This window comes from Chiloscyllium punctatum, chromosome 15 (assembly GCF_047496795.1).
Source record: "Chiloscyllium punctatum isolate Juve2018m chromosome 15, sChiPun1.3, whole genome shotgun sequence".
Lineage (NCBI taxonomy): Eukaryota > Metazoa > Chordata > Chondrichthyes > Orectolobiformes > Hemiscylliidae > Chiloscyllium > Chiloscyllium punctatum.
This window is the reverse complement of record NC_092753.1, coordinates 89,315,428-89,343,063: the sequence shown is the minus strand read 5'-3', so window position 1 is coordinate 89,343,063 and position 27,636 is coordinate 89,315,428. Positions and strand designations below refer to the sequence as shown.

The 27,636-nt window shown below is 44.0% G+C and overlaps 1 long non-coding RNA gene across 1 annotated transcript; it reads left to right on the top strand.

Moving 5' to 3' along the window:
* The first annotated feature begins 1,423 nt into the window (after positions 1-1,423).
* Positions 1,424-21,064, top strand: LOC140485927 (uncharacterized). Its single transcript, XR_011962482.1, has 3 exons — positions 1,424-1,536; positions 10,034-10,172; positions 21,022-21,064. It is a non-coding gene; the product is annotated as an uncharacterized lncRNA (long non-coding RNA).
* Positions 21,065-27,636: the final 6,572 nt, after the last annotated feature.

Here is a 27,636-nt window from a genome sequence, read left to right as displayed (position 1 = left end):
GCATAGACTATAGAAGCAGGATGGTTCTGCTGGAGGCGTACAGTACTTTGGTTAGGCCCCTGCTGGAGTACTGTGTGCAGTTCTGGTCATCACACTGTAGGAACGATTAAAGGGACTGCAGAGGAGATTCCCCAGGATGAAGCAATTCAGCTTTGAAGAGCGACTAGAAAAGCTCGGGCTGTCTTTTTTGGAACAGAGAAGGTTTGGGGGGAACCTATTTGAGGTGTACAAGATTACAAGGGACAGGGACAGGGTGAATAGAAAGCAGCTGTTCCTCTTCGTCACAAGGTTAAAAACAAGGGATCATACTTTTAAAATAAAAGTAAAGAACTTTAGAGGGAATTTGAAGAAAACATTTTTCACCCCGAAGGTGATTGGAGATTTGGAATGCCTGCCCAGGGAGCTTAGTTGAGTGGGAAACCTCACAACCTTTAAAAAGTACTTGGATAAGCACTTGAAGTGTCATGATATTCAAGTCTAGAATGGAAAAGTAAGGCTAGTGTAGGTAAGAGTATTCTTTTGGCAGAACAAACTTGATGGGCAAACTCTGTACTGTATGATTCTGTAAATTCTAGATTCTATGATTCCAGAATCCACTGATACTATCAGTCTCAGAGTAAGGGTTCACACATTTAAGGCAGAGATGAAAAGGAATTTCCTTTCGCAAAATGTAGTGGAATTCTATATCGCACAGAGGCTGATGAGTCTGGCTCGTTGAACATATTCCAGGCTGAGATAAATAGATTTTTACTCACTCGGGGAATCAAGGTTTGTGGGGAAAATGAAGGAAAGTGGAGTTGAAGATTAACAGACCACCCATGATCCTATTGAATGGTGGAGCAGACTAGAGGGGCTAAATGGTAAAAACAATGACTGCAGATGCTGAAAACCAAATACTGGATTAGTGGTGCTGGAAGAGCACAGCAGTTCAGGCAGCATCCGCTGCTCGTTGGATGCTGCCTGAACTGCTGTGCTCTTCCAGCACCACTAATCCAGTAGAAGGGCTAAATGGCCTACCTCTGTTCCTTTGTCTTACTCAGAGTGGCCGGATCAAGACGTAAGCAGTCTTGAATTGGGATTATGCACACAATCAGGCATTTGAGTGACCAGATCCCAACAGTTCTGTCTCATAATCATCTCCCTGAGGGTATATTCGGATGCACACAGCCTTTCATCCACACCTCCAGCCCCAGCTGCTGCTATTTAAAGGGTATGCCTATAACATAGAACAGCAATGAGCAGAACTGAGCACCAAGGCCTGTTGAGCAGACATAGCGTCAGCACATTTCTAACTTCTCTGGTATTTGTGAAATGTGTCACAGGTCACAGACCTCTGATATTTTCATGCTGCCAGACTGGTTACCGATTGGCCTCAGTCACAACCAACAAACCCCAATAAGAAATCCCTTCCTCGATCGACGTGGGAACAGCAAGTCAGCCATCAACGCCAACAGCCTCAGGAGGCAAAGGTTGCCAATGACCTTCAAGAGTCTGAGTGGCTCTGTTCTACAGGAAAATGTCGGCAAAGGGAAAGAGGTGAGAGAGAAATGAAAGCTAACAATAATGGTTTGCATTTTGATCGCACGTTTAATGTAGTGAACCACCCCGAACCACATACACGAGAGAAATCATTAAGTCATGTTTGAGATCAAACTACCTAAAGTGAAATAAGGCCAAATGACTAAAAGTTTGATCAAAGAGTTAGCAGAGTCTGAAAAGAGGAAATGGAAGAGAAGGGACAGACAGATTTCAGGAAAGGAACCTTAGAGCTCAGGGCAGCAAAATAGTACAGCGATTAAAGTTGGGAATGTTGAAGAGGCCAGGATTGAAGGGGCACAGGTACCTCAGAGAGTTATTGTGGGATTGAAGCAGACTACAAAATTGGGGAGGGGCAAGGGAAAAGAGGGAGAACAGAAGATCAAATCTATTTTTAATTTTTAAAAATTTTATAGAGTCATAGACTCATAGAGCACGGAAACAGATCCTTTGATCCAACTCACCTATGCCAACCAAGTTTTCCAATTAAACTAATCCCACTTGCCTGGGTTCCCTTTAAACCTTTCCTATTCATATACTTTGTTCAAATGTCATTTAAATGTTATAACAGTACCTGCATCTACCACTTCCTCTGGCAGTTCATTCTACATACAAACAACCCTCTGTGTGAAAACATTGCCCCTCAGATCCCTTTTAAATCTTTCTCCTCTTACTCAATAAATATGGTCCCAACTTTTGAACTCTCCCGCCCTCGGGAAAAGACCTTTGCTATTCACCTTATCCATGCCCCTCATGGTTTTAAAAACCTCTATAAGGGCACCTCTCAACCTCTAGTGAAAATGTCCCAGCCTATCCAGATTTTCCTTATAACTCAAACTCTCCAGACATGACAACATCCTGTTAAATCTTTTCCGAAACTTCTCCAATTGAATAATATCCTTCGTGTAGCAAGACAACCAAAACTGTACTATTAATCTGACTCAGGATGTTCTAATTGGAGCACGTGCAAGTCAAATGAGGCTAGTGCTGTAGACAGAGAGGTACACGACATCTGTTTGTTATTGACAGTTTTGTATATCTGTCCATTCACCACTGGATGCTTTAATAGCTATCACTGTAGTCATTCCAAAATGCAACGGAAATTTTTTACTGTCAGTATGACTATGATTTTTGTATTCTCAGTTTGTGCTGGGTTTTCCAAAATATATGAATCACGGTGTTTGACTTAAGTAGATTTTTTTGCACATAACTGACAGATCTTAGATAATCTGATGCTTGATTCGTTTAAATAGTTACAGCATGGATTTGAAAAGGGAAAAAATGATCAGAGAAAGTAGAGGGCAGAGAGACAGAGAGAGAGAGAGCAAGGGAGAATGCTCACTAAGAAGGGGAAGAGAAAGAGATTGATATAATGAAAGATTCCAGATGAGGAGGGAAAAAGACTGAGATAGAGTGAGAAAGAAATTAAATGTTTCGAGAAAGAGAGTAGAAAAAGAATAGAAAGACAGAGAGCAAAAAGAGAAATAATTAATTAGTAACCTGGCCATGCCCTCTATCTGCTTACAAGTCTTCACTTTGCCCTAGTTAGCTATGTCTTTGACAAATCCTTGGCCCAGATTTTGCCAGTCATTTCAGTGCTCATGGGAGTTGCACATGGGGACTCTGCAGAATCCCCATCGTAGCAGATTCCAATGCCCGGGAAATTTAACTTTACACTAGGGCAATTCCCCTACCCCTGGAACTCTCCAAAAGTCTCCACTTAAATCAGAGACATCAGAGGGTTCTAATACAATTAAGTAAAACAGCGACTCAGGAAATGTTGGACTAATAAATACCTAAGCTAACTCCTGAGTAACAATTCACATCAAGAATGAAGGGCTTTTAGATTACTTACAGTGTGGAAACAGGCCTTTCAGCCCAACAAGTCCACACCAAAGCACAACCCACCCAGACCCATTCCCCTACAGTTACCCTTTCACCTAACACTACAGGCAATTTGGCATGGACAATTCACCTAACCTGCACATTTTTGGACTGTGGGAGGAAACCAGAGCACCCGGAGGAAACCCACGCAGACATGTGGAGAATGTGCAAACTCCACACAGACAGTCGCCTGAGGCGGGAATTGAACTCGGGTCTCTGGCGCTGTGAGGCAGCAGTGCTAACCACGGTGCCGCCATGCCTGATATTTTCCAGCTCCTCGGATGCTGCCTGACCTGCTGTGCTTTTCCAGTACCACTCTAATCTAGACTCTTACTTAAAAGATATTGGTGAACCAGGTGGGTTCTTCCTGACAATGATTCATGCTCATCATTAGACTATGAATTCCAGAGTTTTTATTTTCATTGAAGTTAAATTATAACATTTGCCACAATTAGATTCAAGCCTGAATCTCTGGAAAGTTACCAGGGTCTGTGTTTTAATAATCTAGCAATAATACTTTCAGACCATTTATTTTTCCCAATTACCACACACATCTCCAACTATAACTCCCTGAGTTCCTTTACACTTTTCATACCCTGACCTGACACCTACTCCCCTTAACTCCAAACCCTTCCCCCACAGCCCAACATCCGACCTGCCCTTGCTCCCACACCCAACATACCCAACCCAACTGGACTCTGACTAATAGAAGTATTGTCATGAAGAATGCACCAGTTTATGATGACTGGCAAATAACTGCCAATCTTTTAAAAATAATTTTAAACATTGCAGCTTGATTCTGATTGGTCGAGGCATTGTCCTAAGGAATTAACCGGGGAATGGCTATCTTCTATGTTGTTGTACTGAAACGGGAACAGAGTGTCCAGGTTTCTTCCTGTGCAAAGAATACAGCCTTGTGTATTACTCCATACAGCTTCCAATACACACACAAGTGATCCACACTGTGAGCTCCAAGGAGAAAGTTGAGAGGAGATTTGATGGAGGTGTTTAAAATCATGAGAGAACCAAACAAAGTTGATAAGACATAGGCATTCCCATTGGTGTAAGAGGGGAACTGACTTTAAAGAAATTTGCAAAAATAAAACCAAAGGCAATATCTAAAGACAACATTTTATGCAGTGAGTTGTTCAGATCTGCAAGACATTGCCTGAGAGTTTGGTCAAAATAAGTTCAACCATGGCTTTCGAAGGGAATTTCTTCAGAACCTGAAGGAAAATTTATATAGTTTTTGGAGAAGGGTCGGGATATGGAACTAGCTGTTCCAGAAGGTTAGTATTGTATCAAAGGGCAGAATGGTCTCCATCAGAATTGTAAACATTCTTTTTATTGGAGCCTTAGAGTGGTAGAGATGTACAGCATTGAAACAGACCTTTTGGTCCATGCCAACCAGATATCCGAAATTAATCTTGACCCATTTGCCAGCGTTTGGTCTATATCCCTCTAAACCTTCCTATTCAGATACCCATCCAGATGCCTTTTAAATCTTTGAGGAGAAAGTGAGGACTGCAGATGCTGGAGATCAGAGCTGAAAATGTGTTGCTGGAAAAGCGCAGCAGGTCAGGCAGCATCCAAGGGGAGGAAGAGAGCTTCTTCAAGGAAGGCATCCTTGCAAGAGGATTCACAGTAGGTTAAAATACAGATTCCGGAAGAAGGGCTCATGCCCGAAACGTTGATTCTCCTGCTCCTTGGATGCTGTCTGACCTGCTGCGCTTTTCCAGCAACACATTTTCAGCCTTTTAAATCTTGCAGTTATATTAGTCTCCATCACTTCCTCTGTAATGCACCTGAACCCCACTTCATTCTCCATTCCCCTTAAGCTGGTAGCATGCTAATCAAGAAAAATATCTCCCAAAAATCTCAGAAATTCTTAACCTTTAATTTGGAATTCAGGGAGCTAGGCAGGACCTAGATTAAGAAAGCAGGTTGTATGGTTGGTTGTAATCTCTGGAACACTCCTGACGCCACATGCTAGTGAGTTTAGAAATAGGAAAATAAGATAGATGAAAGAGTGGCTCAAGAATTGGTGCAAGAGGGAGAGTTTTAAATTCACTGGGACCGTTTTTAGGGAAGATGGCACATGTACAAATGGGACAGTCTGTGTCTGTCCCACAATGGAACCAACATTGCAGGTAGGTTTGCTAGTGTTGTTGGGAGGAGTTTAAACTAGTCTGGCAGGGGGAGGGACACAGAATATTGATAAAACAGAGACACATCATGCTACGGCAAAACAAGCAATACGGCAAATCGCAGTGAGTTTAGCTATATTGAGGGTCAAGAGAGTAAGAGTCGAGAGTGTTATGCTTCATCAGAAGGAAGGGCTTTTGCCCGAAATGTCAACTCTCCTGCTCCTCGGATGCTGCCTGATCTGCTGGCTTCTCCAGCATCACATTCACGACTCTAATCTGCAGTATCTACAGTCCTCACTTTCACCAGGTCAAGAGAGTAAGGTAAGGCTGGATGGTCTTTAAGGCTAGGAGTATAATAGGTAAGATTGATGAGTTAATGGCGTGGATTGACACATGGAAGTATGATATTGTTGCCATTACAGAAACATGGTTGAGGGAAGGACTAGACTGGCAACTCAACATTCTGGACTATCGGAACTTTCGGAAAGACAGAGGAGGGTGTAAAAAGGAGTGGTAGTCTAGCACTAGTAATTGACGAGTCAAATGCTGCAAGATGATATCTTGGAAGGGACCTCAAATGAGACATTGTGGGTAGAACTTTTATAAATGTTAAGGAGGCGGCTACTTTACTGGAAGTTTTTAATGGTCCGAAACAGTCAGTGGGAAATAGAGGATCAAATCTATAGGTAGTTCACAGAGGTGTGTAAGAATAATAATCAGATAATTTTTGCAAGGTTTGTGAAGGCTTGTAGCTCAGGTTGAGGTTTAGGATGTAAGTTTGCTCACTGAGCTGTGGGTTTGATATCCAGAACTTTTCATTACCTGGCTAGGCAAAGACATGCCAGAGAATTCCTAGAGGCCTGGCACTCCAACCACAATGCCATAAACAAGCACATAGATTTAGATACCATCTATCAACCTCTCAGAAAACGAACAGGAAATGACATCACCACAAACCCCAGGAACCCCATCCAGGACAAACATATAAATAGAAAGCAGGAGACAACAGCTTCGCTTCACTTGGAGGTCGCCACTGATGATGTTACCTAGCCAGGTAATGAAACGTCTGGATATCAAACCTACAGCTCAGCGAGCAAACCTACACCCTAAATCAGATAATTATTCTAGGGGATTTCAACTTTCCCAGCGTAAATTGGGATAGTCATAGTGGTCAGGGTTTAGAGGGAGCAAATTTCTTGAAATGTCCCGAGGGGAGTTTTTTTTGTATCAATAGGCAGAAGGCCCGACAAGGGATGGAGCAGTGTTGGAACTGGTTCTGTTGGGTTGGGAAAATACCTGTCAAGGTACAGACTTTCTAAAGTCAGCAGTAATTTTTAAACAGTGCTGAGCCTCTGCTGGGAACTTTGGCTCATTGTTACGATCACTCCAGCATTGGAGATTGATAAGGACGCTGGAAATAACACTCCAGACAGCAGCTTGTGTTTCTTCAAGCATAATCTTGAATAAGACGCTGGTGAGTCGACACCTGGCGAGACCTTTAAACAGGACCGAGATGTCATTAATAACCAATTTAATGGGTCAAAAACAGGTCTTCCCTGATGTGATACACAGTCATAGCAAGTAAAACTTATAAAGAAAGACTTTGAAACAACTCGCCATTATAGCTAGGTGAAGCATTTTGGTCATATGCTGTGTAGACATGCCAGGGGGACTTTGACTGACCCTACCTTACAGAATTGACTAGCGTCATTGTATGTACTATTGCTCAGTAACTTTAAAAAGATGTATCACATTTAGTGGAAAGATAACTACGTTGTTGAATGTCTTTGAAATCTGGGCCAGAAACTTTATATCAGGTAAGGGAGTTACAGAGCTGCAAGGACATGGGCCCCCCAAATGAACAAAAAAGGCAAGATTTACATTTATATAGCACTTTTCATGAGGTCAGGATGACATTGCGGGTGAGCAGGTCTTATGGCAGAGTGTAGTGTCCCTACCTTTGAGCTAGCACATCTGATTTAAATCCTACCCCGGGATGTGATCTGAAAAGTGCATCACAAAGCAGCCAAACGGGGGATTATCAGCCAGTATATCACTCTGATGCATCCACAGCAGGTGGCAAGAGTGGTAATGTTACCTGGTCACTTAGCAACTGCTTTTCCATGTTAAAACTAGTTTGTCATGGTCTTTAGGGCAAAGAATTACAAGGTACACAAAGAATTCTGCAGCTAATGAGATACGTTTTCAAATCTTTCACTCTTGCAACGTGAAACAATATGGTAATAATTTTCCAAGCAGCAATATCACACAAATGATCAGGTATCAAGCAGATAAGCTCTTTCCATGGCGTTGCTTGATAGATATGTTTAAGCCAAGGGGATGGGGAGGAATAAGATCAAAATAGTGTCCAGGGCTCTGTTACATTTACCTGGAAGGAAAGACAGGGTCTCTCATCCGAAACAGAGCACTTCCAACAATACTGCTCTATCTTAGTACTGCAATGGTGTGTCATGTATGTCCTCATGGAAGCTCAATTAATATTGATTTTATCATATGAGAGTTATTTTCTGAATAAGGAGCAATTATATGGGACCAGGTGATGCAAATTGGGTGATATGGCCTAAAAGTTAGAAGGATAAGGGAAGACTTAATCAAAGTTTTCAAATGAGAAAGGGAAACCAATGAATGTGTTTCTGCGAATTGGAAAGGACAGGATAGGAGTATGGTCTAAAACATAGGCACAGAACTCTCTGGAGTGAATTCAGAAAAACTTCTTAGGGAGGGAAGGGGAAACTGTTTCACGCTGAGGTTGGTGCCTGTATGGAATGAACTGCCAGAGTGGGTGGTGGAGGCTGGTACAATTACAGCATTTAAAAGGCATCTAGATGGGTGTATGAATAGCAACGGTTTAGAGTGATTTGGGCCATATGCTGACAAATGGGATTACATTAATTCAGGATATCTGGTCAGGATGGATGAATTGGACTGAAGGGTCTGTTTTCGTGCTGTAAGCCTCTATGACTCAGAGCATGGTAAAGAGCAGGATCTCTCCTCTGCAGACACCAATTGATGTCAGAGCAATGATTCATTTTAAAACTGCAAGGTATTTGTTAATCAAATATACCAAGGGATAAAATACAAAGGTCAGTCAATAAATTTAGCTTGCAAAGCAGCCATGATCTCTTTCAATAGCAGAACGAGCTGGAAGGCCTTGTTGTCAGTTGTCTCTGATTCAAGGATGTTGTCTACTCATGGGTTTCTCCTGTGGATCTTTAAATGACTGAACTGACCAATTCGCAACCTGCAGATCTTTGGGCACATGACGTGGGGTGTCCTATGATGCAATGGGAGCCCAAGTGTAGGATTTTCTTGCCTTCTCTGCCTCATTTTTAAGGTGTTTGGACTCAAAGGTCTGACGCAGCTAATGGTCAAGTTGCGACAGTTTTGGACAATCTTCACAATCTTTAATATCATTACTGCCTTTGCCCGTTCCGATGTTGCAAAGGAACATTTTCTTTTCAAACGCTTCATTATGTATTTTCAAATTTCAAAATCAAGTACAGTTTCAGACAAAAACAGAAATTGCTGGAACAGCTCAGCAGATTTGGCAGCATCTGTGAGGGAAATCAGAGTTAACATTTCAGGTCCAGTCACTCATCCCCAGAATGGTTCTGAGTTCTGAAGAAGGTCCACTGGACCCGAACCATTAACTCTGCTTTAGTTTCTTAGTTCCAGCATCCACAGTTCCTTGGAGAATTTTTTCAGACAACGATTGTTTCCTTTGGATTTAGGAGAGCATTTTTTTTTGCAAGTCATTTCTATTACTGAAAATAAAATGGAAAGTCACACCTCTGTGACCTCTCATGCCTGCTGGCTGCATCCTATACTGAGCAGCTTCTTAGATGTAATAACATTTAGATTACTATCTCAGAATCATCCTCTAAAAATAAATCTTGAAGGTGTACATGATTTTCTTTTTGCAAAAAACACTTTTGATAATTCTTCTGTGAATATTAGAGATAAACGTAACAAAACCACAATTGGCTCGAGGACCTGAAAGGCAAAACATGAAATATACAGGAAGTCAATGGGCATCTGCGAAAGAACAGCATGGTGGCTCAGTGGTTAGCACTGATGCCTCACAGCAACAGGGTCCTGGGTTCGATCCCAGCCTTGGGCGTCTGTCTGTGTGGAGTTTGCACATTCTCCCCGTGTCTGCATGGGTTTCTTCCGGGTGCTCCGGTTTCCTCCCACAGTCCAAAGATGTGCAGGTGAGGTGAATTGGTCATGCTAAATTGCCCATAGTGCTACGTGCATCATTCAGAGTGAAATGGGTCTGGGTGGGTTACTCTTCGGAGGGTCAGTGTGGACTTGTTGGGCCGAAGGGCCTGTTTCTACACTGTAAGTAATCTAATCATCAAGAACAGCTGAATATTCCAGGTTAGATGTATACATACTTTCTAATACAGAATCACTGCTTGAAACCCTCATCCTTCTGCTTTCAGATTTGTTGGCTGTCATAGATTCAAGCACCACAAGAAGAAAGCCATTTGGCCCATCATTCCTACACCTATCCTCTGAAGGAGCGATCCATTTCCTCCCCTGACTGTTTTGCCATGGACCTACAAATGATTTTTATTTCAAGTATGAAGGGTTTGAATTTATCATAAGATGTTATAAACCAAAAATAGATTCCTATTTTGAAAGAAAGGGATGAAATATTCTTGGAGGCGCCCTCAAGCTTTATTTGTCTTTTGATATTAACCTTGTGAGACTCTGCCCTCAAAGTTCTCACTTCACAGTAACACGTGGCTGTTGGGCGACAGTTTAGCTCAGTTGGCTAGTTTGCAATGTAGAGTGATACCAGCATGGTTTCAATTTCCACACTGGCTGAGATTACTACAAAGGACTCTCTTTCTCCACCTCTCCCCTTGCCTGAGGCATGATGACCCTCAGGTTAAACCACCAACAGTTCTCTCTCTCTCTCTCTCTCTCTCTCTCCCTCTCCAATGAGGGAGCAGCCCTATGGTCTAGTAAAACTATGGTTAAGGTTTTTCTCAGACTTGACAGATTAGATCTGAGACAGTTTCACTCCTTTAATTCCCAGGTTATTTTTTACAAATTCTGCAAATGACTCTTCATGAGCTTCATAGGAATAGACTGCCTTTCACTACCCTTGAGCCACTTTCCTTTTACATAGAAAAATACAGTGCAGTACAGGCTCTTTGGCCCTCGATGTTGCACCGATCCAAGCCCACCTAACCTACACTAGCCCACTATCCTCCATATGCCTATCCAATGCCCGTTTAAATGCCCATAAAGAAAGAGAAGGTAAAAACAATGACTACAGATGCTGAAAATCAAATACTGGATTAGTGGTGCTGGAAGAGCACAGCAGTTCAGGCAGCATCCAACGAGCAGCAAAATCAACGTTTCGGGCAAAAGCCCTTCATCAGGAATAAAGGCAGTGAGCCTGCAGCATGGAGAGATAAGCTAGAGGAGGGTGGGGGTGGGGAGAGAGTAGCATAGAGTACAATGGGTGAGTGGGGGAGGGGATGAAGGTGATAGGTCAAAGAGAAGAGGGTGGAGTGGATAGGTGGAAAAGAAGATAGGCAGGTCGGACAAGTCAAGGAGACAGTAAGTGAGCTGGAAGTTTGAAACTAGAATGAGGTGGGGGAAGGGGAAATGAGGAAGCTGTTGAAGTCCACATTGATGCCCTGGGGTTGAAGTGTTCCGAGGCGGAAGATGAGGCGTTCTTCCTCCAGGCGTCTGGTAGTGAGGGAGCGGCGGTGAAGGAGGCCCAGGACCTCCATGTCCTCGGCAGAGTGGGAGGGGGAGTTGAAATGTTGGGCCACGGGGCGGTTTGGTTGATTGGTGCGGGTGTCTCGGAGATGTTCCCTAAAGCGCTCTGTTAGGAGGCGCCCAGTCTCCCCAATGTAGAGGAGACCACATCGGGAGCAACGGATACAATAAATGATATTGGTGGATGTGCAGGTGAAACTTTGATGGATGTGGAAGGCTCCTTTAGGGCCTTGGATAGAGGTGAGGGAGGAGGTGTGGGCACAGGTTTTACAGTTCCTGCGGTGGCAGGGGAAAGTGCCAGAATGGGAGGGTGGGTCGTAGGGGGGTGTGGACCTGACCAGGTAGTCACGGAGAAAGAGAGTCCATCACTGCTACTGGCAGGGCATTCCATGAACTCACGACTCGCTGAATAAAGAACCTACCCCTAACATCTGTCCTATACATACCATCCCTTAATTTAAAGCTATGCCCCCTCATAATAGCTGACTCCATACGTGGAAAAAGGTTCTCATGGTCAACCCTATCTAAACCCCTAATCATCTTGTACACCTCTATTAAGTCACCCCTAAACCGTCTTTTCTCCAATGAAAACAGCCCCAAGTGCCTCAGCCTTTCAGCCTTTTGAGTATTTCTACTGACCTTTTCACCTCTTCTTGCCTCAAGATCTTTCCAAAGGGTATCCTTCACAAGGAACATGGAACACCCGGAGTGAGAGAGGGGATCCAAGGCACCAGCAGTCTGGATGAACATAACGTGTCACGGTCATTGCTTCCTCTGATCTTTCTTATAATCATGATAATATCATTGCCCTGTCGTCCTTGTAGCTACAATTAGCAGGAGACCCACTGTCATGGTGTGTCAATGACTTTCCATGACTACATATGGGGCTTATAATGTGTGAGGTCCCCAGGGCAATTGTCCACTTGTCTTTCCATGCAATGTCACAGTGGATCAGACAAACACCTTGCTGATCATCATGTGCAGAGCCATTATCCCACAGAGCTTCTGTCTCATCTGCTGTTCCCCAGTCTTTGGATGATTAGAGGGGATTCCAGGGTGTGGCTGTGTACCACCAATTACCTGGAGTCACAAGTGAAAGTTGGAGACTTGCAGGAGACTGACTTCCACAACCCGCATTCCCCTTTTGGTGTGGGTGCACAGCTCAGAAGAGGATTATGAGGACTGGTCCTCATAGACATCTCCAAACTACACTGATAATATAGGAAGTTGACCAGATAATGGTGTACTTTCACTTTTCACAAAATAAGAAGCATCAGAGGTCACAGCATTTTATTTTTATGCCTTGATTTTGAGCCTTACTGTCCACCCCTGAAAAAGTGTGCTGACCAGCCTTCTTGACCCGCCAGCCATTCAGATGTCCGTTTGAAAGAGGGGAAAACATAAAACTAATCTGCTGAATCAATATAGAGTTTTGTCAGCACTAGGATGGTGCCATTGAATGTCACTTGAAAAACAAGCAGTTCATCATCTATTCAGGAACACCGCAAATAAAGAACTGCATACGCTGCAGGTCTGAAACAGCAACAGAAATTAATGGAAAATCTCAGCAGGTCTGGCAGCATCTGTGAAGGGAAAGCAGAGTTGACTATTCAAGCTCAGGGACCTTTCTAAACTTACAGAAGTGATTGCTGCTGCAGGAAGGTGAAAAATGGCTAAAGGAATCAAAGAGAATTGGACAAAAGCAGGACCAAGGTGGTGATTAGATTTAACGGTGGAGCAGGCTCCTATGCTTCAATGTAAGATATCATCTGCATGCTAACCTGCACTTCAAGGGTAGTCAACTAACTCATGCAATGTGTCAAAGTCAGATTGAGGCAGGTGACACTTCAGCACGAATAGGAATGGAAGATGACAATACTTGACCTATTAATTGGTTTAACTGATCACTCATCTCCAGGCAGCTGCCATTCCCTTTTTTAATTCATTCACGAGATGTGGGTAGACATTGGCAAAGCCAGTATTCATTACCCATCCTTAACTGCGCAATTCAGATTCAAACACATTGCTATGGGTCTGGAGTCTCCTGATGAAGGGCTTTTGCCTGAAACATCAATTTTGCTGCTCCTCGGATACTGCCTGAGCTGCTGTGTTTTTCCAGCACCACTCTAATCTAAAAATCGGAATCACATGTAGGTCAGACCGAGTAAGGCTGACAGTTTTGTTCCCTAAAGGTATTAGGTCTTTTCCCTTTGTTTTCATCATGAGACTCATGATTCCAGAATGTTCTCAAATTCACATTCCACCATCTATAGTGGCAGGATTTGAACCCAGTCCATTACGTGAGTCACTGGATTAGGAGTCTAGCAATAACGCCACTAGGCCATCACTTCCCCCTGTACAGAATACCCAATGACAGGCTGTTTGTTTTCCACCTGCCACTTGACAAGGCATCCCATCTCTCCTGAGGGGCGAGGAAAATCCAGCACAAATATTTCAGTAAACAAGAATGGAATTAATGGAATAGGACTTATACACTTAATGGTCTGGTCCTAGGGAGTGTTGCTAAACAAAGAGACCTTGGAGAGCAGGTTCATAATTCCTTGAACGTGGATACGCAGGTGGATAAGATAGTGAAGAAGGCATTTGGTGTGCTTTCCTTTATTGGTCAGAGCATTGAGTATAGGAGTTGGGAGGTTATGTTGCAGTTGTACAGGACATTGGTTAGGCTACTTTTGGATACTGCAATTCTGGTCTCCTTCCTATCAGAAAGATGTTGTGAAACCTGAAAAGGTTCAGAAAATATTTACAAGAATGTTGCCAGGGTTGGAGGGTTTGAACTATCAGGAGAGGCTGATCAAGCTGGGGCTGTTTTCCCAGGAGCGTCGGAGGCTGAGGGGTGACCTTATAGAGGTTTATAAAATCATGAGGGGCATGGATAGGGTAAACAGGCAAAGTATTTTCCCTGAGGTGAGGGAGTCCAGAACTAGAGGGCATAGGTTTAGGGTGAGAGGGGAAAGATATAAAAGAGACCTAAGGGGCAACGTTTTAACACAGAGGGTGGTGAATGCATGGAATGAGCTGCCAGAGGAAGTGGTAAAGGTTGGTACAATTGCACCATTTAAAAGGCATCTAATTGGATATATGAATAGGAAGGGTTTAGAGGGCTATGGGCCAAGTCCTGGCAAAAGGGACTAAATTAGGTTGGGATATCTGATCAGCACGGACGAGTTGGAGTGAGGGTCTGATACCTTGTTGTACATCTCTATGAACCTATAGGTTCTATGAACTGGATAGGTGCTGAAAGTTGTAACTATTGGCATCCAATGTAAATTTGGCTTTTTAGTTCATTGATAACAATTGGTGATGCAAACTTTGGTATCTGAGCAAATGAATCTTGGATGTTTCCCACCTCTCTCCAACACAAGGATTTCCCAAAGCTACTACTGATTTATGACTTCATTAGTACAGTATCAGATCCTAGTGTGTAATGGTTGATTCTTTTGTATGGCTTCAAAACTTGGATGACATATGGAAGCTACCTCAACACCTTCGAGAAGTACTATGAATGTTATCTGAGGTTCATTGTCCACATAAGCTGGGAGGACAGACTACTGACATGAACATCCTTGATGGAACCTAGGGATGAACAGCAGTGACAGGATAAATACCTGAGGAGGGGGTCAGTCAGAATGAGCCTGGGAGTTGCATTACTGATTAGGTAGAATGTCACAGTTAAACTGAGGGAGAGCACCACCAAGAACTCAAGAGTGTCATGCTGCAAAAAGTTCTTCATCAGGGCTGATTTCCTGATGAAGAGCTTTTGCCCAAAACATTGATTCTCCTGCTCCTTGGGTGCTGCCTGACCTGCTGTGCTTTTCTAGCATGACACTCTCGAGCTCTGATATCCAGCATCTGCAGTTCTCAGTACCTCCAAGGGCTCATCCAGCAAGGCCATGTGGGTAAAACGCTGGGATAAGAAGGGTACAATCACTTTGATGGAATTGTACGGCAGACCTCTCAACAGCTAGCAGGTTATAGAGGAACAGATATGGGGACAGACTATGTGAAAATGGAAAAAACAACAGGGTTGTTGTGGTGAATGATTTTAACTTCCCTTATATGGACTCAGACTCACTTTGTGCCAGGGACTTGAAAGGGGGGGAGTTTGTTACTTGTGTCCAGAAGCATTTTTTGTAACAACATGAAAATAGTCTAACTAGGGAAGAGGACACACTAGACTACTATTAGGGAATGAACCCGACCAGGTGATCAGAGTTTCAGTGGGGGAGCATTTCGGGAACAGTGACCATAATTCCATACGTTTTAAGTTACTGACAGATAAGGATAAGAGTGGTCCTCAGGTGAAAGTACGAATCTGGGGGAAGGCTAATTACAACAATATTAACATAGAACATAGAATAGAACAGCACAGTACAGGCCCTTCGGCCCTCAACATTGTACCGACCTTTTATCCTAAAGATCAAACTAACCTACATACCCTACATTTTACTATTATCCATGCGCCTTTCCAAGAGTCACTTAAATGTCCCTAATGTACCTGATTCTACTACCACTGCTGGCAGTGCATTCCATGCACCAGCTAGTTGCTGAGTAAAGAACCAACAATGGATAATAGACAATAGACAATAGGTGCAGGAGTAGGCCATTCTGCCCTTCGAGCTTGCACCACCATTCAATATGATCATGGCTGATCATCCTTAATCAGTATCGTGTTCCTGCCTTATCTCCATAACCACTATCCTTGAAAACTCTATCCAACTCTTTCTTAAATGAATCTAGAGACTGGGCCTCCACTGCCTTCTGGGACAGAGCATTCCACCCAGCCATCACTCTCTGGGTGAAGAGGTTTCTCCTCATCTCTGTCCTAAATGGTCTACCCCGTATTTTTAAGCTGTGTCCTCTGGTTCAGGACTCACCCATCAGCGGAAACATGTTTCCTGCCTCCAGAGTGTCCAATCCTTTAATAATCTTATATGTCTCAATCAGATCCCCTCTCAGTCTTCTAAACACAAGGGTATACAAGCCTAGTCGCTCCAGTCTTTCAGCGTAAGGTAGTCCCGCCATTCCAGGAATTGACCTCGTGAACCTACGCTGCACTCCCTCAATACCAAGAATGTCTTTCCTCAAATTTGGAGACCAGAACTGCACACAGTACTCCAGGTGTGGTCTCACCAGGGCCCTGTACAGCTGCAGAAGAACCTCTTTGCTTCTATACTCAATCCCTCTTGTTATGAAGGCCAGCATGCCTTCTTCATACCTGCTGTACCTGCATGCTTACCTTCATTGACTGGTGTACAAGAACAACCAGATCTCTTTGTACTATCCCTTTACCTAAATTGATTCCACTTAGGTAGTAATCTGCCTTCCTGTTCTTGCCACCAAAGTGGATAACCATACATTTACCCACACTAAACTGCATCTGCCATGCATCTGACCACTCACCTAACCTGTCCAGGTCACCCTGTAATCTCCTAACATCCTCATCACATTTCACCCTGCCACCCAGCTTAGTATCATCAGCAAATTTGCTAATGTTATTACTAATACCATCTTCTATGTCATTTACATATATTGTAAAAAACTGTGGTCTCAGCACTGATTCCTGCGGTACCCCACTGGTCACTGCCTGCCATTCCGAAATGGAGCCGTTTATCACTACTCTTCATTTCCTATCAGCCAACCAACTTTCAAGCCAAGTTAGTACTTTGCCCCCAATATTATGCGCCCTAATTTTGCTCACTAACCTCCTATGTGGGACTTTATCAAAAGCTTTGACATCTCCCCTAAACCTTCCTCCAATCACCTTAAAATTATGCCCCTCATGACAGCCATTTCCACCCTGGGAAATAATCTCTGGCAGGAACTGGGCACTGTAGATTGGGGGTAGCTTTTGAGGATAAATCCACATCTGTCATATAGGAATCTTTTAAAGGCCAGTTGATTAGAGATCAGGACCAGCATGTTCCTGTGAAAATGTAGGGTAAGGATGACAAGATTCGTGAACCTTGGACAAAAAGAGAAACTGAGAGCTTAGTGGGCTATACATAAAACTTAGGAAACTGAAGACAGACAGAGACCTCGAAGAATACAAAGATCGCAGATAAGATCAAGGAAGAAATTAGGAGAGCTGAAAGGAGCCATGAAATGTCTTTGGCAAACAGGTTTAAGAAAAATCCCAAGGCATTTTATACGTATATAAAGATCAAGAGGGGAGCTAGGGAAAGGGGAAGTCTACTCAAGATCAAAGGAGGGAATTTAAGTGTGGAGTCGGAGGTAGTGGAAAAGTCCTTAATGAATTCTTTGCATTGGTTTTCACAAAGAATAAGAATACAGCAGATAGTGAGGCTAAAGTGGGATATGTTGATCTTCTAGGGTATGTCCATGTAAAAAAGGGCACGTTGGGTGTTTTGACAAGCATTAAGATACTCAAGTCCCCAGGACCTGATGGCATCAATTCCATAATGTTAGAAGAGGCAGGTGAGGAGATTATTGGGGCCAGGTATGAAATCTTTATATCCTGTTTAGTCACAGGATATGTCTGAGAGGACTAGAGAATAGACAATGAAGTGCCTTTGTTTACAAAGAGCAACGAGGATAATCCAGGGAATTACAGGCCAATGAGCCTTACATCAGTGGAAGGGAAATAATTGGAGAAGATACTTTAGGATAGGATTTACTCACATTTGGAAAAATATAGACTTATCCACAATAGGCAACATGGTTTTGTGCAGGGAAGGTCACGTTTCATACATTTGATTGAGTTATTTGAGGAAGTGATGAAGATGATTGATAAGGGCAGGATGGTGGATGTTGTCTACATGGACTTTAGCAAGGCCTTTGACAAGGTTCCCCCATGACAGGCTGATACAAATGGTGAAGTCACATGGGATTTATGGTGAGGTGGTAAGATGAATACAGAGCTGGCTTGGTCATACAAAACAGAGGGTAGCAGCAGAAGAGTGTTTCTCTGACTGGAGATCTGTGACCAGTGGTGTTCTGCAGGATCACTGCTGGCACCCCTGTTATTTGTAATAGATATAAATGATATGGAGGAGAATGTAATTTGCCCGATTAGTAAGTTTGAAGATGACACAGGGATTGGCAGATGGAGTTTTACCTGCACAAATGCAAGGAGATGCATTTTGGAAGGTCTAGTACAGGAGAGAAATATACAGTAAATAGCAGAACCTATAGTAGCATCAACATATAGAGGAATCCAAATGTACAGGTCCACAGTTTCCTGAAAGTGGCAACACAGATAGATAAGGCGGTCATGAGGTCATACAGCATGCTTGCCTTCATTGGTCATAGATGATTAGATTCCCTACAGTATGGAAACAGATCCTTCAGCCCAACAAGTCCCCACTGCCCTTCTGAAGAGTAACACACCCAGACCCATTCCTCTACCCTATATTTACTCCTGACTAATGCATCTAACATTATGGGCAATTTAGCATGGCCAATTCACCTGACACGCACATCTTTGGACTGTGGGAGGAAACCCGAGCACCCAGAGGAAACCCACGCAGCCATGGGGAGAATGTGCAAACTCCATACAGACAGTCACCCAAGGCAGGAATCGAATCCAGGTCCCTGGCGCTGTGAAGCAGCAGTGCTAACCACTGAGCCACCATGCCGCCCAAATGACCACAGAGAATATAAATTAGCAAGTCATGTTGCAACTGTATTGAAAGTTAGTTAGGCCACATTCGGAATATTGGGTACACTTCCTGTCCATAAGACCATAAGACATAGGAGCGAGTCCATTCCACCATTCAATCATGGCTGATGGGCATTTCAACTCCACTTACCCACATTCTCCCCATAGCCCTTAATTCCTTGTGACATCAAGAATTTATCAATCTCTGCCTTGAAGACATTTAGCGTCCCAGCCTCCACTGCACTCTGCGGCAATGAATTCCACAGGCCCACCACTCTCTGGCTGAAGAAATGTCTCCACATTTCTGTTCTGAATTTACCCCCTCTAATTCTAAGACTGTGTCCATGGGTCCTAGTCTCCTTGCCTAACGGAAACAATTTCCTAGCGTCCACCCTTTCCAAGCCATGTATTATCTTGTAAGTTTCTATTAGATCTCCCCTTAATCTTCTAAACTCCAATGAATACAATCCCAGGATCCTCAGCCGTTCCTCATATGTTAGACCTACCATTCCAGGGATCATCCGTGTGAATCTCCGCTGGACACGCTCCAGTGCCGGTATGTCCTTCCTGAGGTGTGGGGACCAAAACTGGACACAGTACTCCAAATGGGGCCTAACCAGAGCTTTATAAAGTCTCACTAGCACAACGGTGCTTTTATATTCCAACCCTCTTGAGATAATTGACAACATTGTATTCGTTTTCTTAATCACGGACTCAACCTGCATGTTGACCTTTAGAGAATCCTCAACTAGCACTCCCAGATCCCTTTGTACTTTGGCTTTACGAATTTTCTCACCATTTAGAAAGTAGTCCATGCTTGTATTCTTTTTTCCAAAGTGCAAGACCTCGTATTTGCTCACATTGAATTCCATCAGCCATTCCCTGGACTACTCTTCCAAACTGTCTAGATCCTTCTGCAGCCTCCCCACTTCCTCAATACTACCTGCCTGTCCACCTAACTTTGTATCATCGGCAAACTTCGCTAGAATGCCCCCAGTCCCTTCATCCAGATCATTAATATATAACGTAAACAGCTATGGCCCCAACACTGAACCCTGCGGGACACCGCTCGTCACCGGCTGCCATTCTGAAAAAGAACCTTTTATCCCAACTCTCTGCCTTCTGTCAGACAGCCAATCCTCAATCCATCCCAGTAGCTCACCTCGAACACCATGGGCCCTCACCTTGCTCAGCAGCCTCCTGTGTGGCACCTTATCAAAGGCCTTTTGGAAGTCTAGGTAGACCACATCCACTGGGTTTCCCCAGTCTAACCTACTTGTCACCTCTTCAAAGAACTCCAACAGGTTTGTCAGGCACGACCTCCCCTGACTAAATCCATGTTGACTTGTTCTAATCCGACCCTGCTCTTCCAAGAATTTAGAAACCTCATTTGACTGCTGTTTGTCAGAGGTTGCTGCATGTAGAGTATCTGTAATTTTCTCTATATTACAAAAATTGTCCCCTATCAAGTGCATCAAAGGAAGGAGCCTGAGTGATCTTTGACGCACATTTGCAGGACCTCTTCAAAATCAGAGGACTCCAATGTGCTGTTTGCTAATGTGTTAAATAGTTCAGTTGTAGCTACATTGTCAATTCCTAATTGTTACCATCTGGTCCTCTCAGGTAGAGATGAAAGATGCCACGAAAATGTTTGAAGTGCTGGCAAATCATCCCCAAGGCTAATCACTACCTATTCCTCAACGAAACTCATTGCAACCAGGTTGTCTGTTTACTGTCATGTTGCTGTGCAGGCTACCATGCTGTTCAGAAATTGTTTTTTATGGTACTACACTTCAAAGCAACTTCATTGGGCTGCAAGTGCTTTCACCTACCTTTAGGTTGTGAAAGGCTGTTGACAGAATAACTTTTAAGTATTGATCACTGTCAAACCACAAGGTACATATACTCCTTCTACCCTCCTCACAAACCAGCTGTTGATAAGCCAACGAGGAACTCAACCACGGATATAAAGATGCTCTGTTATTTGAAGACATAGTTTATTTATCACGTGTGGACATCAATTAATGTTAGCACTTTGCCTTCGTTTAGATTAAAAAGTATTCAGCAAAAATTCACTCCAGTGACTACAGCGGAAAAGGTGTGTACCATCTACAAGGTGAATTGCAAAAACTCGTCAAGGCTCTTTCACAAGCACCTTTCAAACCTGCCAACGCTGTCACCTCAATCAATACGTGCAGCAGCTACATGGGAATAGCACCAGCTATTAGCTCCCTTCCAAGCCGACCAGCACCCTGACATGGAATGGCATTGTCAATCCTTCATTCTTGGACCAGAGTAATGAATCTGCTACCATGGATTTACCTCCACCGCCCAGACTGCAGTAGTTTCTGAAGGTGGCTCACTCACTCAAGGGCAATTTGAAATGTATGATAAATTCTGGCTTCGCTACAAATGATCACACATCCTCTGGACAAATATAGAAAATAAAAAGTCTGCCCTGAATACAATCTGACATCAGGCATTTCAATCTCCAGTTCATCTTGACAGGCAGGAGAGGTAGAGTCAATGGATAGTTAGAATGCAAACTCCGCCATTGCCATTGTTCATACAAGCAAATGGGACAGTTTAGGAAACCTAGTCAGCATGGACAAGTTGAGCCAGCTATGTGTTGGCTCTCATAGTGAGAGGATTCAAGCACACGAGCAGGGATATCTTGTTGAGATTGTACAGGGCTTTGCCTGGAGCATTGTGTCTACTTTTTGTCTCCTTATCTGAGGGACAATGTTCTGGCCATGGACAGAGTGCAATAGAGTTTTACCAGACTCATTCCTGGAATGGCAGGGCACATGTAAGAACAAAGACTGATTGGTTAGGATTATATTCACTGGAGTTTAGAATTATGAGGGGAGAGGCCGTGTACAATTGAGATGAGGAGAGCTTTCTTCATCCAGAGACTGGAGAACTCTCTGCCACAGAAAGTGGTTGATGCCAAAATGTTTTCAAGAAGGCGTTAGGTATAGTTATTGAGCTATAGAATCAAACAGCATTGAAATAGACCCCTCACTCCAACTCGTCCATGCTGACCAGATATCCTAAATTAATCTAGTCCCAATTATCAGCATTTGGCCCATATCCCTTTAAACCCTCCTATTCATACATTCGTTCAGATGCCTTTTAAATGTACCAGTCTCTATCACTTCCATGCTGTCTACCTGTGACTCCACTTTCAAGGAGTTATGCATCTGCATGCTGAAGTCTCTTTCTTCAGCAACATTCCCCAGGACCCTACCATTAAATATATAAGTCCTGCCCTGATTTGCCTTGCCAAAATACAACACCTCACATTTACCTAAATTAAACTCCATCTACCACTCCTCAACCCATTGGTCCATCTGATCAAGGTCCCATTGTACTCTGAGACAATCTCCTTCACAGTCACTATGCCACCTATTTTGGTGTCATCTGCAAACTTACTAACCATGCCTCTAACATTCACATCCAAATCATTTATATACAGAGAGGAACCTCGATTATCCGAATATCAATTAACCGGATTATCCGAAGAAGATCTCAAGATGCCGCAAAAAAGTTACATCAAAGAGGTAAGTGTATTCGATTTACCTGTCCTGAAGAGCGTGTGAAAACGTAGGCAAAAACAAAGAAACACAAGCACCTCAAGCATCAGTGAATGGATATGTTTTAGGTAAGGGTTAGTTACACAGTCCTTTGCAAAGTACAGTACAATACGGGGTATTCCTGTCACTTTACCGGGCTGACAAAATGGCCAAGAAAGTAAACGCATGCGTAAGGCGATGCTCTCGCAACACTGAGTTCCCGGAAACTGCCCAATGCTCTTGTGAACGTAGAAGCTGTTTTGGACCTTGTTTAATGGCTTCCCTTCTTTAAGGTAAAATCAATTATCCAAATAATCAATTATCCGAATGAAATAGTGCCCGCCCACCTCATTCTGATAATCGAGGTTCCTCTGTCAATGATGAAAAGCACTGATCCTTGTGATACACAGATGGTTACGGACCTCCAGTCCGAAAAGCAACTCTCTACCACCACCTTCTGTCTGCTGTCTTTGAGGTCAATTTTGTATCGAATTGACTACCTCACCCTGGATCGCGCGTGATATAACCTTACTAGCTGAAAATGTGTTGCTGGAAAAGCGCAGCAGGTCAGGCAGCATCCAAGGAACAGGAGAATCGATGTTTCGAGCATAAGCCCTTCTTCAGGAAATGCCCGAAACGTCGATTCTTCTGCTCCTTGGATGCTGCCTGACCTGCTGCGCTTTTCCAGCAACACATTTTCATCTCTGATCTCCAGCATCTGCAGTCCTCACTTTCTCCTCGATATAACCTTACTAACCAATCTACCACACGGAACCTTGTTGAACACTTTGCTGAATGCCATATAGGCTATGTCTACCACTCTGCCTTCATCAATCGTCTTTGCCATCAAAGGATATCGAGAGAAAGCGGGCACAGGGTGAATTGGATGATCAGCCATGATCACACTGAATGATGGAGCAGGCTTGAAGGGCCAAATGGCCTACTCCTGCTCCTTGTTGACTGGATGGGCTGAGAAACAGAATTCAGGCAGTATAGAGTTTAAGCTGAGATGGTAGGGAATGGGAAGAGATTTTATTGAGTGGATTGACAGAAACAGAAGCTATAAAAATGAGACAATAGGAAGTTTGGGCTAAACAGAAGCACCAGACGTTGACCAGGCTCCCTAAACCAGATCTAACACTTACTACTTATACTTGAATAATACTTAATGTGATTCAACAAGGAAACCTGAACTGGTTCTAGTCCTGTGTGGTCACTGTGTTGATATCCATTCACTTGTTCGTAGTAAAACGATTGTGACTGGCTTCCTGATGACACATAAATTCCCTGCCTAGTGTGGAACTAACTCATGCAAGGCATAAAACCTCATGTTTGATTGTAGTAACATGCAGCATTGATTTCCATGAAGGAAGAAAATTCCCTGCAATTTGGTACCTTTCACAATTTCAGAGAGATCCAAAATAAGATGTTTCAGAAATCTAGTCACCGTTGAAGTGCCAGAAACCACAGCAAGATCCAACAAACCAGGTCATCTATTTTTGAATCATAGAATGCAAACAGAGCAGATAGAGACCATTCGGCTTACAGCCTGTGGAGCATTCCATCCAGGCCCAGTACCCCCTGCTTCGCCCCCCCCCGCCCCAACCCCGACACTACCCCTGTCACCCTTGTGACCAGTGGAGTGCCACAAGGATCGGTGCTGGGTCCTCTACTTTTTGTCATTTACATAAATTATTTGGATGTGAGCATAAGAGGTACACTTAGTAAGTTTGCAAATGACACCAAAATTGGAGGTGTAGTGGACAGCGAAGAGGGTTATCTCAGATTACAACAGGATCTGGACCAGATGGGCCAATGGGCTGAGAAGTGGCAGATGGAGTTTAGTTCAGATAAATGTGAGGTGCTACATTTTGGGAAAGCAAATCTTAGCAGGACTTTTACATTTAATGATAAGGTCCTAGGGAGTTTTGCTGAACAAAGAGACCTTAGAGTGCAGGTTCATAGCTCCTTGAAAGTGGAGTCACAGGTAGATAGGATAGTGAAGAAGGCGTTTAGTATGCTTTCCTTTATTGTTCAGAGTATTGAGTACAGGAGTTGGGAGGTCAGGTTGCGGCTGTACAGGACATTGGTTAGGCCACTGTTGCAATATTGCATGCAATTCTGGTCTCCTTCCTATCGGAAAGATGTTGTGAAACTTGAAAGGGTTCAGAAAAGATTTACAAGGATGTTGCCAGGGTTGGAGGATTTGAGCTACAGGGAGAGGTTGAACAGGCTGGGGCTGTTTTCCCTGGACTGTCGGAGGCTGAGGGGTGACCTTATAGAGGTTTACAAAATTATGAGGGGCATGGATAGGATAAATAGACAAAGTCTGTTCCCTGGGGTCGGGGAGTCCAGAACTAGAGGGCATAGGTTTAGGGTGAGAGGGGAAAGATGTAAAAGAGACCTACAGGGCAACGTTTTCACACAGAGTGTGGTACAAGTTTGGAATGAGCTGCCAGAGGAAGTGGTGGAGGCTAGTACCATAGCAACCTTTAAAAGGCATCTGGATGGGTATATGAATAGGAAGGGTTTGGAGGGATATGGGCCAAGTGCTGGCAGGTGGGACTAGATTGGGTTGGGATATCTGGTTGGCATGGACAGGTTGGACCGAAGGGTCTGTTTCCGTACTGCACATCTCTATGACTCTATTTACCATGGCCAATCCATGTGGCCTGGACATCCCTGGATGCTGCAGGGCAATGTTTGGCATGTTCAATCCACCCAAGCTGCAAGGCTGTGGAGGAAACCTGAGCACCCAGAGGAAGCCCACGCAGACGCGGGGAGAAGAAGCAAACTCCACACGGAATGGAATCGAATCCAGTGTCGTGGCGCTGTGAGGCAACAGTGCTAACACCACTGAGCCACTGTGCTACCCTCCCATTTTAGTGAGATTAACCAATAAATATTAACCAAGACATCAGCGAATAGATGCTCTCCTTCAAAATAATTCCATGGGATCTCTGATTTACCCAAGGTGAGACAATAAGATGGTTTATTATCTTACTGAGTAGGTGGCACTGTCAGAGTGCAGCCCTCCCTCAGTAATAGCCCTGATCTGTCAGTGTGGATGGTGCAGTCGAGTGGGGCACGGGCAATGCCACATCTACTCAACAGGGTATCTCATGCAGAATCTTACAGAATGGTCAGGACATTCCAGCTTGGAATCTGCCCCTTGATCCTGGCGGTGTCAGGCCCCAGGGGATGAACTGTTTCCACCTGTTTTCCTCTGTTTCGCTTTCGATTTAACTACTTTGAGGGTTTTTTTTCCTCTCTCTCTCTCACCAATGTCAGACAAGGAGAAGTGAAAGTTAAGTAATTAATCACCCTGTTGCAACTTTCTGATCGCGCACTCGAATTTGGTCGGCCAGCTCTTTCTCGGGTATTTCCAAACCAAGCCTTCTTCTGCACACCAGACACAAAACAACTACCTCATCTGACTATCCACATCGGGGAAATTAATGTGTGCAAAACGATACAAAGAGGGATATTCCCGCGCCTTAGAAATCTGAATATCTGTAACTTTCACAGCCCACAAATTAACGTAAATGTTTGCCTTTGCATGCAAGAAAAGCAGATATATTTCCCGACCGCTAAATCATTAACCCTATACAACTCAGCGAGCTGCTTCCCTTCAAATGGGTTCCTCAAGCTCCCGCTAGTTTCAAAGGGCGGGCTTTTGAACCTCTTCTCTGCTAAGGGGGGGGTACGACTGTTTAAATAGTGGGCAAGGCATCAGTATGACCCCCAGCCATTGGCCCATCTGACCACTGGTGGAAATGGTAGCAGCACTCACGCACACCTCAATGGAGACTAGTGGGTATAATCTGAGGCCTGAGTCCACCCAGTCCACCATCCCCCTCCATCTAATCTACACGTTCACCCCTCCCCCACTCCCACATCCTCCTTATCCTCCCAACATGAACGCTCATCAGTTGCATGGAGGTGACCTCCAACTGTTTCCCAAAGGGAGCCATCACCCCATCAGCTTCTATTACCCAAGGAATGGCCTTCCCTTTGTGGCTATGACATTTCCACCCAGAGAGGTTGGGGCCCCCCATTCTCCTGGAACACCCTGACTCCCCCCCCAACATCCTAACCCACCCTCCCCTTTGTCTCACCATCTCCAAGGTGAACAGCAATCCATCTTCCTCCTGTCCAAAGATGCCTCAGAACGGACACGTCTTTCTGCCTTTGACGTAGCTGCCAAGATGCTGACTCTGCGATGAGGTGCCAGCGTGAACGACCAGGCCCTGTGTGGTCCCCTGAGCTGGGAAGGTTATTCTTGCAATCTCAGTGCCCTGTACCCCACTGTGTCACATGCTGACATTGGGACATCTTCCCTAACAAGATAATGCTGGCCAAAAGAGGATTTTAACAGATGCATTTATAAAAGTCAAAATATCAGCCAATACTGCCAGAGATTTCCAGACAACTAAAGGAGAAGGGTGAGTAGCATTACTGAGCAAGTGTTTAACTCACTGGTTCCCAGCCAGTACTACTGTTATCATGCATTGCTGTCCTTTCTGTCCTTGAGTGGACATAGTCCAAAGCTGGGAAATCCCTTGCCCCAATAACAAGCCTCAGGGCCACACAAAGAAGGGAAGACCCGTTCATTTTTCTGCCTACAAACGTGCCCCCCCCCCCCCCACCCAACCACTTTAACACTGAGTTCTCAGATATTTTTGGGAGAGAAGGACTCCTACCTTTCAATTTTGGCTGGAGATAGAGCTTTGTAAAAACAAAAGTTTCTAAAAGTATAACACAAAATGATTTGTGATGCATTTCAATTTTCTGATAGAGGGTTCAGAAGCAAATCCGACACCGAAGACGTGTGTGTGTGTGTGTCTATGTGTGTATGTCTATGAGTGTCTGTGTGTGTATGTCTATGTGTGTTTGTGTCTACACGTGAGTGTGTGTGTGTGCGCATATGTGTGTATGTCTATGTGTGTTTGTGTTGACACGTGAGTGTGTGTGCGTGTGTGGCTCTGTGTGTGTGTGTGTCTATGTGTGTTTGTGTCTACGTGTTGTGTGTGTGCGCGTGTGTGGCTGTGTGTGTGCATGTGTGCATGTGTCTATGTGTGTGCCTGTG